The sequence below is a fragment of the Microcebus murinus genome, chromosome 15 (assembly GCF_040939455.1).
Source record: "Microcebus murinus isolate Inina chromosome 15, M.murinus_Inina_mat1.0, whole genome shotgun sequence".
Classification (NCBI taxonomy): domain Eukaryota; kingdom Metazoa; phylum Chordata; class Mammalia; order Primates; family Cheirogaleidae; genus Microcebus; species Microcebus murinus.
In genome coordinates, this window is record NC_134118.1 from 26,682,873 (window position 1) to 26,692,623 (window position 9,751).

The 9,751-nt window shown below is 42.2% G+C and overlaps 3 non-coding genes across 3 annotated transcripts; 2 read left to right on the forward strand and 1 right to left on the reverse strand.

Moving 5' to 3' along the window:
* Positions 1-335: 335 nt before the first annotated feature.
* On the reverse strand, positions 336-408 carry TRNAF-GAA (transfer RNA phenylalanine (anticodon GAA)). The gene has a single exon. It is a non-coding gene; the product is annotated as a tRNA-Phe (tRNA).
* Positions 409-839: 431 nt separating this feature from the next.
* On the forward strand, positions 840-911 carry TRNAE-CUC (transfer RNA glutamic acid (anticodon CUC)). Its single transcript has one exon. It is a non-coding gene; the product is annotated as a tRNA-Glu (tRNA).
* A 6,721-nt stretch (positions 912-7,632) lies between these two features.
* TRNAL-AAG (transfer RNA leucine (anticodon AAG)) lies at positions 7,633-7,714 on the forward strand. Its single transcript has one exon. It is a non-coding gene; the product is annotated as a tRNA-Leu (tRNA).
* Positions 7,715-9,751: the final 2,037 nt, after the last annotated feature.

Genomic DNA, 9,751 nt, shown 5'->3' on the forward strand with positions numbered 1-9,751 from the left:
CTCGTGCCTGTAATCATAGCACTCTGGGAGGCCGAGGCAGGAGGATTGCTTGATGTCAGAAGTTCGAAACCAGCCTGAGCAAGAGTGAGACCCCATCTCTACTATAAATAGAAAGAAAATTAATTGGCCAACTAATATATATAGAAAAAATTCGCCGGGCATGGTGGCACATACCTGGCAGTAGTCCCAGCTACTCTGGAGGCTGAGGCAGGAGGATTGCTTAAGCCCAGGAGTTTGAGGTTGCTGTGAGCTAAGCTGACCCCACGGCACTCACTCTAGCCTGGGCAACAAAGCGAGACTCCGTCTCAAAAAAAAATACAAAAAGTAATTATTTTTGCCGAAACCCGGGATCGAACCAGGGACCTTTAGATCTTCAGTCTAACGCTCTCCCAACTGAGCTATTTCGGCTCCGCCCACACTGTTTCAGAATAAAATGTAATGACTTTATCACTTCCATCTTTTTATCCCCTAAATATTAAGTATTTATTTTAAAAACACCATAACAAATACTGTGAGTGAACCAAAAATAAATTTAAAAATTGTTTCTGTCTTCAAACGGTTCACCATTTTAAGAGGAGAAAGGCAAGAAGACTACACAATTAATGCTACAATTTATTCCCGGTTGAATCCAAATATCAAAGCGCAGGACATCCCGCCATCCTTTTGAATTACTCCTTTTGCGATGTCACACCTTCTTGTTGTTCAGATTTTATTGGTTGGTGCGGAACAGGAGGTGGGTGCATGGCCTTGCGCTGGCTCATGAAAGAAGTGGGAACAGGAAACTAGCCACAGATGGAGTTCTCCATTCATAAGTTCATTTTAGAAGCTTTCTAGCACCTTCCCTGGTGGTCTAGTGGTTAGGATTCGGCGCTCTCACCGCCGCGGCCCGGGTTCGATTCCCGGTCAGGGAAAGCGACTTTTTCCCACCAGAAAGCAAAGAGGAAATCTCTAGTGAGTAAATCTTAACATTGGGTATAAGTGAATTTTCATTTTTCATACGAGTCGTTTCCTGCCTAGAAACCCTACGCCTGTCTTGGTATGGCAAATGAAAAATGATTTTCAGAGATTATTAAAAAATTATTAATGAATACTACTTGATCTGGTGTAGACCGAGATGCCCGGCACTTTACAATTTTTAACTCATCCAACTGGGTGATTCAGTGAGTGGGAAATTTCGAAGGCAAATGATGAACTTTAAAAGTTGGTTGCTGAGATTAGCATAACACGTTGGAAAGACAATGGTGAAGATGAGAGGGAAGAAATGCGGAAGTAGCTCCCGGGATATTTGATTTAAGAACTCGGCGTGCGGAGCTTCCGACGCCGCGAGAGCCGCCGCGGGGGTTAAAGGCGCGCTCCGGCCCCGCGGCTCCCGGGCTCCGGCTGGCGCGGGGTGCGGCCCCGGAATGCCGCTCAGGCACCCTGGATCCCGGGCCAGAGCGCTGTCCGGGCTGCCTGGTCTCCCTGGAGCCTCGACCTGTCTTCACCTGTGAACGTACAAATCACCCGTTTTCTTCCTAACAAAGGGAATAGGGGAAGGTCATACGCGTCAAAGGGAACTGCTGTCACAAAACCGAGAAACAGGCAAACGACGCATTCAGCATCTCTGAATGCACACCTGAGAAATTTACTGATAGCTACCCGAGAAAGGGCAGAGACTTTATTATTCTCCTGATTTTTGACAAGATTCGCTGTCTCTGTGCTAATTGGCTCCTGTCTGATAGTATTGAGGCATGAATCTTTAATACTTGGTGTCAATCTAAAAATAATCGAAAGGCTCGGGATCCAGTTAAATGAGTCTATTCTAAGGCAAAATGTCAGGGCCGTCCTAGAAAACACGGACACCAAAGAAAGGTGATCAATGTTCCCTGTGAGGAGGATCCTTTATATAGGCAAACACCAGGTGCTGACAGAATTCTATTTTCCATACAAGGGTAACACATACATACAAGATTTGATTGGCTCCTATTGATTACACTTCTAGGGGGTTGTTGAACTTTTTATTGTGAAGAGGTAACAATCACAAGGGTCTTTATCTCCAGAGTCATTTAGTCTAGATTTGAATGAAGACGGGAGTCTGGTTAATGTATTGCATCTCAACACAAAGGTCAGGAAGCAATGGTCAGGCACCAGAGAAGAAAAACAGCCGTGTTTCACCACTCTGCTTCCAGGGATTAATTTTTTCCCTTGGCATAATAGATTTGGAAGGTCCTGAAATTTTCTATTCTTTCCCCATTGCTCTAAATAGCAGCCAGAGATGTATTATTTATTATTTCTTTCTTATTACTTATAAAATTTCACTGCACATGTAACTTCTCCACAAACTTCCAAACAAAGATCATGATGCCCTTGATCTTGTTTTACCAATAGATGGGGGACATGATGTTTTATAAACATGTTAAATGAAGCAGTACTCTTTTTCTCATGAATTGTACATTCCCTTCTCCCCTCCTCCAACCCCCATACATAGATTCACAATTTTCAAAATTTTTGTGAGCTGGGACACTCCTTTGTCAACTAATCAGTTCTCTCCTTGAGTTAATAAACTTTGACACATTATGTAAGATCAATTTGACTAAGAAATTTTGTTTTGACATAAGCATAAAAGTAGTATAGTTTGTCAAATTCCTATGTGTACTAACTATTCTGTGCCTTTCTGTCTGAGGACTAAACTCTGATCTTTTTCTTTTGTCCAAATTCCTTTCTAAGGGGGCCTGATGAGTCATGCCTACAAATGATAAAATCTCACTAGCTAAGTTTTGTTAACTCAGTATAATGTGGTTTACTTCTCAGTCTGATTCTGGTATAGCATCACATGAAAGATAGAAGACCCTTATCTTAACTGCTTTCCTCTGAATCCTAATCTTTTAGACAAAGTCTAACTCTTTCAGCCAATTGTCAACTAAAGAATCCCTAAACCCTCCTATGACTTGTAAGTCCCAACTTTGAGATGTCCCACCTTTTCAAGCAAAACCAATCTACACCTTCCATGTATTGATTTATGACTACCTGTAATTCCTGTCTTCTTGAAATGTATAAAACCAAACTGTAACCCAACCTCACTGAGTCCACTTGCTCAAGGCTTCTGGGACATGGCTCAGGGTCATGGTCCTCAAATCTGGCTCAGAATAAACTTCTTTAAAATATTTTACAGAGTTTGGTTTCTTGTTGACAAGTCTAATGTTTCATAGGAATTCAACCCACTAGGCCTGGTGGCATTCACTTCCTGAACACCACCTCTTCTCGTGATATTGTACTTTGTCTCCTCTATGTGTAGCAGGAATCCTTTGGCTCATTGTTTTTAGGGAACAGTTTTGTTGGGACCCCAGAATATGCTCAAGGAAGGAACTATCTTGATTAATGTGTATTTTGTTTTGCTTTTTGTTTTTCCTTTTCCAGATAAAGCTAATTGGATTAGAGACAAAGAACTCTTCTTTGAAAGCTACATTATTTTCTTCCCTTCTTCTATTATAGCTATTACTCACTGTCTATGGAGGAAGAAAATCCCCCAGTTATGTATTTTTACACAGTAGATTTTGTTTACTCATTAGACCATTAACTGATTTCTTGTCAACTCAGAGCAAAAGTGGCCAAAATACAACATGATAAAACTCACATCAAGACAAGAGGATGAGGCCGGGTGTAGTGGCTACTCGGGAGGCTGAGGCAGTCGGATCTCTTGAGTCCAGGAGTTTGAGGTTGCTGTGAGCTAGGCTGAGACCACGGCACTCACTCTAGCCTGAGCAATAAAGTGAGACTCTATCTCAAAAAAAAAAAAAAAAAAAAAAAAAGAGGATGGGTGTGGTGTGGTGGCTCACACCTGTAATTCTAGTACTCTGGGAGGACAAGGTGGGAGGATCACTCAAGGTCAGGAGTTCGAAACCAGCAAGAGCAAAAGTGAGACCTCCGCCTCTACTAAAAATAGAAAGAAATTAAATATATAGAAAAAATTAGCCAGCTAAAAATAAATAGAAAAAATTAGCCCCGAATGGTGGCTCATGCCTGTAGTCCCAGCTACTCCGGAGGCTGAGGCAATAGGATCCCTTAAGCCAAGGAGTTTGAGGTTGCTGTGAGCTAGGCAGACGCCACAGCACTCTAGCTCGGGCAACGGAGTGAGACTCTGTCTCAAAAAACAAAACAAAACACACACACAGGCCGGGCGCGGTGGCTCAAGCCTGTAATCCTAGCACTCTGGGAGGCCGAGGCGGGCGGATTGCTCGAGGTCAGGAGTTCGAAACCAGCCTGAGCAAGAGCGAGACCCCGTCTCTACTATAAATAGAAATAAATTAATTGGGCAACTAATATATATAGAAAAATTAGCCGGGCATGGTGGCTCATGCCTGCAGTCCCAGCTTCTCGGGAGGCTGAGGCAGGAGGATCGCCTGACCCCAGGAGTTTGAGGTTGCTGTGAGCTAGGCTGACGCCACGGCACTCGCTCTAGCCTGGGCAACAGAGTGAGACTCTGTCTCAAAAAAAAAAAAAAAAAAAAAAAAAACCACACACACACACAAAGGACAAGAGGACAATAGAGGATGTAAATGGCTGTAAGAAAAGGACAACAGATAGGGCCAATAAATCAATCTATGAATATTGAGAGCCAGTAGACTTGTACTACACTAGTCACACTAGTCACCGTGGAAAATGAAAAATGAGCAAGACACAGTCTTACCTCTTACAACCCTTAAACCCCAATTTTCTCATTTATAAAATAGGAATAAGTTAGTATTTACTGTATAAAGTTGTGAGGAATAAGGAAAATAATGCACAAAAAGTACTTAGCCATACTATTGTCTGAATCCGTACATTATTATTGCCATTATCATAATTATTATTATTCTATGGTACTTATGTTGAGTGGAGGAGACAGATATTGTGTCAATGGAAAAGAACCCAAACTCTGTAAAATAATTTAAAGAGGTTTATTCTGAGCCAAATATGCGTGACCATGGCCTGGAGAGCCATGAAGAAGCCTTGAGCAAGTGGTCTCACTGTGATTGCATTACAGTTTGATTTTATACATTTCAGGGAGATAGGAATTACATGTAAAGTCACAAATCAATATATGGAAAGCATATATTGGTTTGAAGCAAAAAGACAAGACATCTTGAAGTAGGACATTACAAGTTATAGGTGGGTTTGAAGATACTTTGATTTGCAATTGGTTTAAGGAATGAAGTTTTGTTGTAAAGGCTTGGAATGTTTTAAGTTAAAATAAGGAAGTCTTCACTCTAGCCTGGACAACAAAGCGATACTCTGTCTCAAAAAAAAGATAAGGAAGTCTGTTAATTAGAGACAAGCCATTGGACATATACCAAGATTTAAGTGATCTGTTAATAAGTTGATGTCCTGCAGGTGTGGTTTAACCTTTGTCTTACATAACCTTAGGCCTTTTAATGATTTTGTATCTTACTGTTACAGAGAATAACTCCAAAAGGAACAGGGCATAACTAGGCATGTCTGACCTCCCTTCTTCTCATGGTCAGGAACTCAGCTTTAAGGGTGTTTTTTTTTTTTTTTTTTTTTTTTTGAGGGGTCCCTTTGGCCAAGAGGGAGTCCATTCATTTGGCTAGGGGACTTAAGATTTTATTTTAGTTCACATGAATAAGTTTTTTATTGGGCAGAAAACATGTTAAAATGAAGTGTGGAAAAGCACAGTGTGGCGTGTGTGTGTATGACAGAAAGAGACAGAGCAATCCGCAGGCAGGGTGGAGAAGGGCCTATTTGAAGTGGGCTTTGAAAACTGAACAAGATTTCTGTAAGCAAACAAAATGAAAAAGGGCATTCCAGGACAAGATATCAGGAGAAGCAAAAGCACAGGATTATGAAAGCTCTGAACCATTTAGGACTTTGACTTCTGAAATAGAAACCTGGAAAATCTCTGCTATGGATGTTGAGACAGTGTAAAGACAGGACTCAGGCCTTGCTTCTGACCAAGGGAGGCAACATGGGACAGCATGACCCAGCCTAATTAACTGTAGAAGAAAATAAATTACAAAAAACCACCAAAACCCAAATGACCTCCTAGTCACTGGAATTCAGTCCAAGAGGGGGACAAACCATCTGTCTCTTGAGTAATGTTTTCCAGGACCACTGAAGCAAGATGCTGAAGCTAGCTGATAAGGAAATTGGCTGCAAATAAACCATACCTATCTGGATCCAATCAATTCAAGCCACAAAGAACCTCTACACTGACCTTACCCTGACTTTTCCCTCATTATAATCCCATTTTAATGCTAAAAATAACACCTGGGGTGGAGATTTAACGTGCTAATGAGATATACCACACATAAAGAAACGTAATAAAACTATGCAGGCACAAGAAAATCTCCACTTCCACAGGCTTACATCTCATCTTTTTCCCTCCTAAGCTTCTTTAAAACTCTCCTGGAACTCCCCTCTGGGAGCCAGCCTGAGGATTTTTTCTTTGTGCTGTATCTCTTGTGTTTGAACATAAACCCCAATAAAGGCTTGCCTGTCACTCTCATTTAGCCTCTTACTAATTTCTTTTATGACAGCCCAACCAGGTGTGAGCAGTGAGGCAATCGATGGTATTCTTGTGAGGTTCTATTTGGTGCTCAGTAAATCTACATAAGATGAGGTGAACATTGAAAAAAGGGAGTAGAGGAAATAGTCAATGTTGTAATCTTCTTAGAGTGGGTAGAAGAATATCTCTTCCTTTGATTTGCATCTGTGGAGATAAACTTGTAATAGACATATAAGAGTTTATTTAGGGTAACAGTCCTAAGGTTATAATTGATGTGCACTCATCTTATAGGGGCTATCTGGAAGTGTTTGTTTGTTTGTTTAGGGCTGAAGGAAATAAGAAATATTTTACTCCAAAATACATTTCTTTGACATATTTTTAGATGGCAAACAGGAAAATGCCCCTAGGCTTAGGTGGGGAGGCTGGGAGAGAAATTTGCATCTGTAGAGAATCTCTGTTAAATGTAGCCAGGCCCTGCCTATTTGATCTGGGACGTGTTTGCTTAGAGTCGGACACTCTTAAAGGTGTGAATAAAAACCTTTCCTTGAGGGCTGTTATCCATGAGGTTTAGCTGCTTAACAAGACCACATTGCCAGCCAAGTTTGTTTTCTCCCTCGCATGCTCCGTGCCCCAAGAAACCCCTGTTTAATTACTTTCCAAGCCCCCCCATTTCTTAAAACAGGATGTCTGTACCTCACTGGGGAGAGGATGGCAGCGCTTGTGTGACTCAGTTCTTAGAACGGAAAAGAACCCAAACTCTGAAAATAGTTTAAAGAGGTTTATTCCCAGCCAGTACGTGTGACCAGGGCCCAAGAGTCACGTCCAAGAAGCCGTGAGCAAGTGGTCTCACTGTGTTGGGGTTACAGTTTGGTTTTATACATTTCAAGGATATAGGAATTATATACGCTGGGGCTCTCGGTCCCCGCGGCCCCTTTCTCTTGCGTTGTGACAAAAGGGGGCGCATCGCGGATCCGGGGGCTTCCTCCCCGCGCTTCTCCCAGGCCGGGTGGTGGCTGAACTCAAGACGGAGGTCCTTTGGCGGTTCTGGGGGAGCATCAAAAAGGGAAGAGTCACAGGACTTTACGTGAAAGTCTGAAGGGGGCGACATTAGCTAATAGGGAAACTGATGAGGTTTTTGTCGCGCGACAAGTGGTAGCGTGGCCGAGCGGTCTAAGGCGCTGGATTAAGGCTCCAGTCTCTTCGGGGGCGTGGGTTCGAATCCCACCGCTGCCAAGGTGTTTATTCTTAGTTGGCCTGGCCTATGAGACTTCTTTCTTCAATCGCAGTGTAGACATAGGAGACTTCTTTCTTCAATCCCAGTGTAGACAGACCCTTCACACATCTTCCACTGTCAGGCCCGTGTTTCCCCCATCTTGACTTCTGTTTACCCAGGAACCAGAGACAACCACCCCTAGAACAGTGCTCTTTCATTATACAGAAGCCAATATATTCTAGGTGCCCCAGATACAGCACTGAGTAACACAGAACAAAAAAACAGAACAAAACAAAACACAACTTTTATGGCATATACTTCATATATCTCCTTATTACAAGCAAACGAATGGATGTCAGACTCTTGGAATCTGCCTGCAACTCAAGACAGGTCCTGTGACAGAATACTTTATGTTCAAAATCAGCTACTGTTCTTCCTCCAGCCTCTCTGTAGTGTGCTCATTTCATGTTTGGGAACCTGTATGTGTACTGAAGAGATGACTCTAGGGAAAATACAAGTGCCTTGCCTTGCCGCACTACTGCCGGGCACATCCCACCAGCGCACGTGCCTTCATTCCTCTGCCTGCTTCTGAGCACCCCACGTCTCTGTGGACTTTGGGGGAACCCTCCCTGCTCTGAGCTGTTCTCTCTGCACACATCACGTCTCTCTCATTCTCTGGGCTTTATTCCTGGAAGCCTTCCCTAATCTCTCCCTCCCCGTCCTACCAGCTACAGGATTACATTTAGGGAAGATATGGAGAGGCCACGGAGAGGAACATCACACATGGTCTGTCCCCGCCCTCATGGAACTTAGAGTTTAGCGGAGTTCTCATAGGGCTCTGAAGCATTTGATAAATTATTACCCAAATAGGGTACAATCTGTACTAAAAAAGAGGTAGCTCTCTATGTGTAGGCTTCGAATGATGTTCTAGATTTAAGAAAATAAAGAGGTTAGATAATCTGTATTGAACGACAGATGGAAGGACAATCACCAGATTGTTCCGAGTGGTTACTGTTGAAAGACAGTTGTCCATGGGTCTCTCAGTTTCAGCATGTACGGTAAGCTAGTCTCTGTACTGTTTTTACCAACAACCAATTCGCTGATTCTCCATGGACACTAACTAGGTGTTCAACAATTTAATTCTAACACTACCAGAAGTTAGTGATCCCATAGGTTAAGGAATCAGACCCACAAGACCATCCTCTAGAAGCAAGTGGCAAGTCCCAGGACTCTTGTACTTTTCACTGGCTATAAATTGGTGGTTTCCATAATTCCCTGCTCATACTTGATAATGTGTTAGAATGGCTCACAGAATTCAGGTACACTTCTTACTTACATTTATCAGTTTATTATAAAGGATACAATTCAGGACTGGGAGCGGTGGCTCACACCTGTAATCCTAGCACTCTGGGAGGTCCAGGTGGGAGGATCACTCAAGGTCAGGAGTTGGAAACCAGCCTGAACAAAAGCCCCGTCTCTACTAAAAATAGAAAGAAATTAATTGACCAACTAAAAATATATATAAAAAATTAGCCAGGCATGGTGCATGCCTGTAGTCCCAACTACTCGGGAGGCTGAGGCAGTAGGATCGCTTGAGCCAAGGAGTTTGAGGTTGCTGTGAGCTAGGCTGACGCCACGGTACTCACTCTAGCCTGGGCAACAAAGTGAGACTCTGTCTCAAAAAAATAAAATAAATAATAAAATAAAATAAAAAAGAGTTATCTCCTATAGATAATTAAATATTTATGAATAAAACACAATTTCTAAAATTTGCTTCAAAATAATCTTGAGCAGAGAAAGTGGGTGGGGATATAGATGAAAGAAAATTAACCCTGAGTTAATAATTGTTGAAGTTGGATGTACACATGGAGTTCATTTTTCCATTTACTCTTGCATGGGTTTGAAATTTTCTTTAATAGACTTTTTCTTTAAAACTGATGGAAAATTCTGACAGCATAACTTGGACTTGTTGATCTTTATTGTAGATTATCTGAGTGGACCACTTGCTGAGAAACTCCTGATGTCAGTATCTTTAGGTCTATCCTCCTGGTTGGATT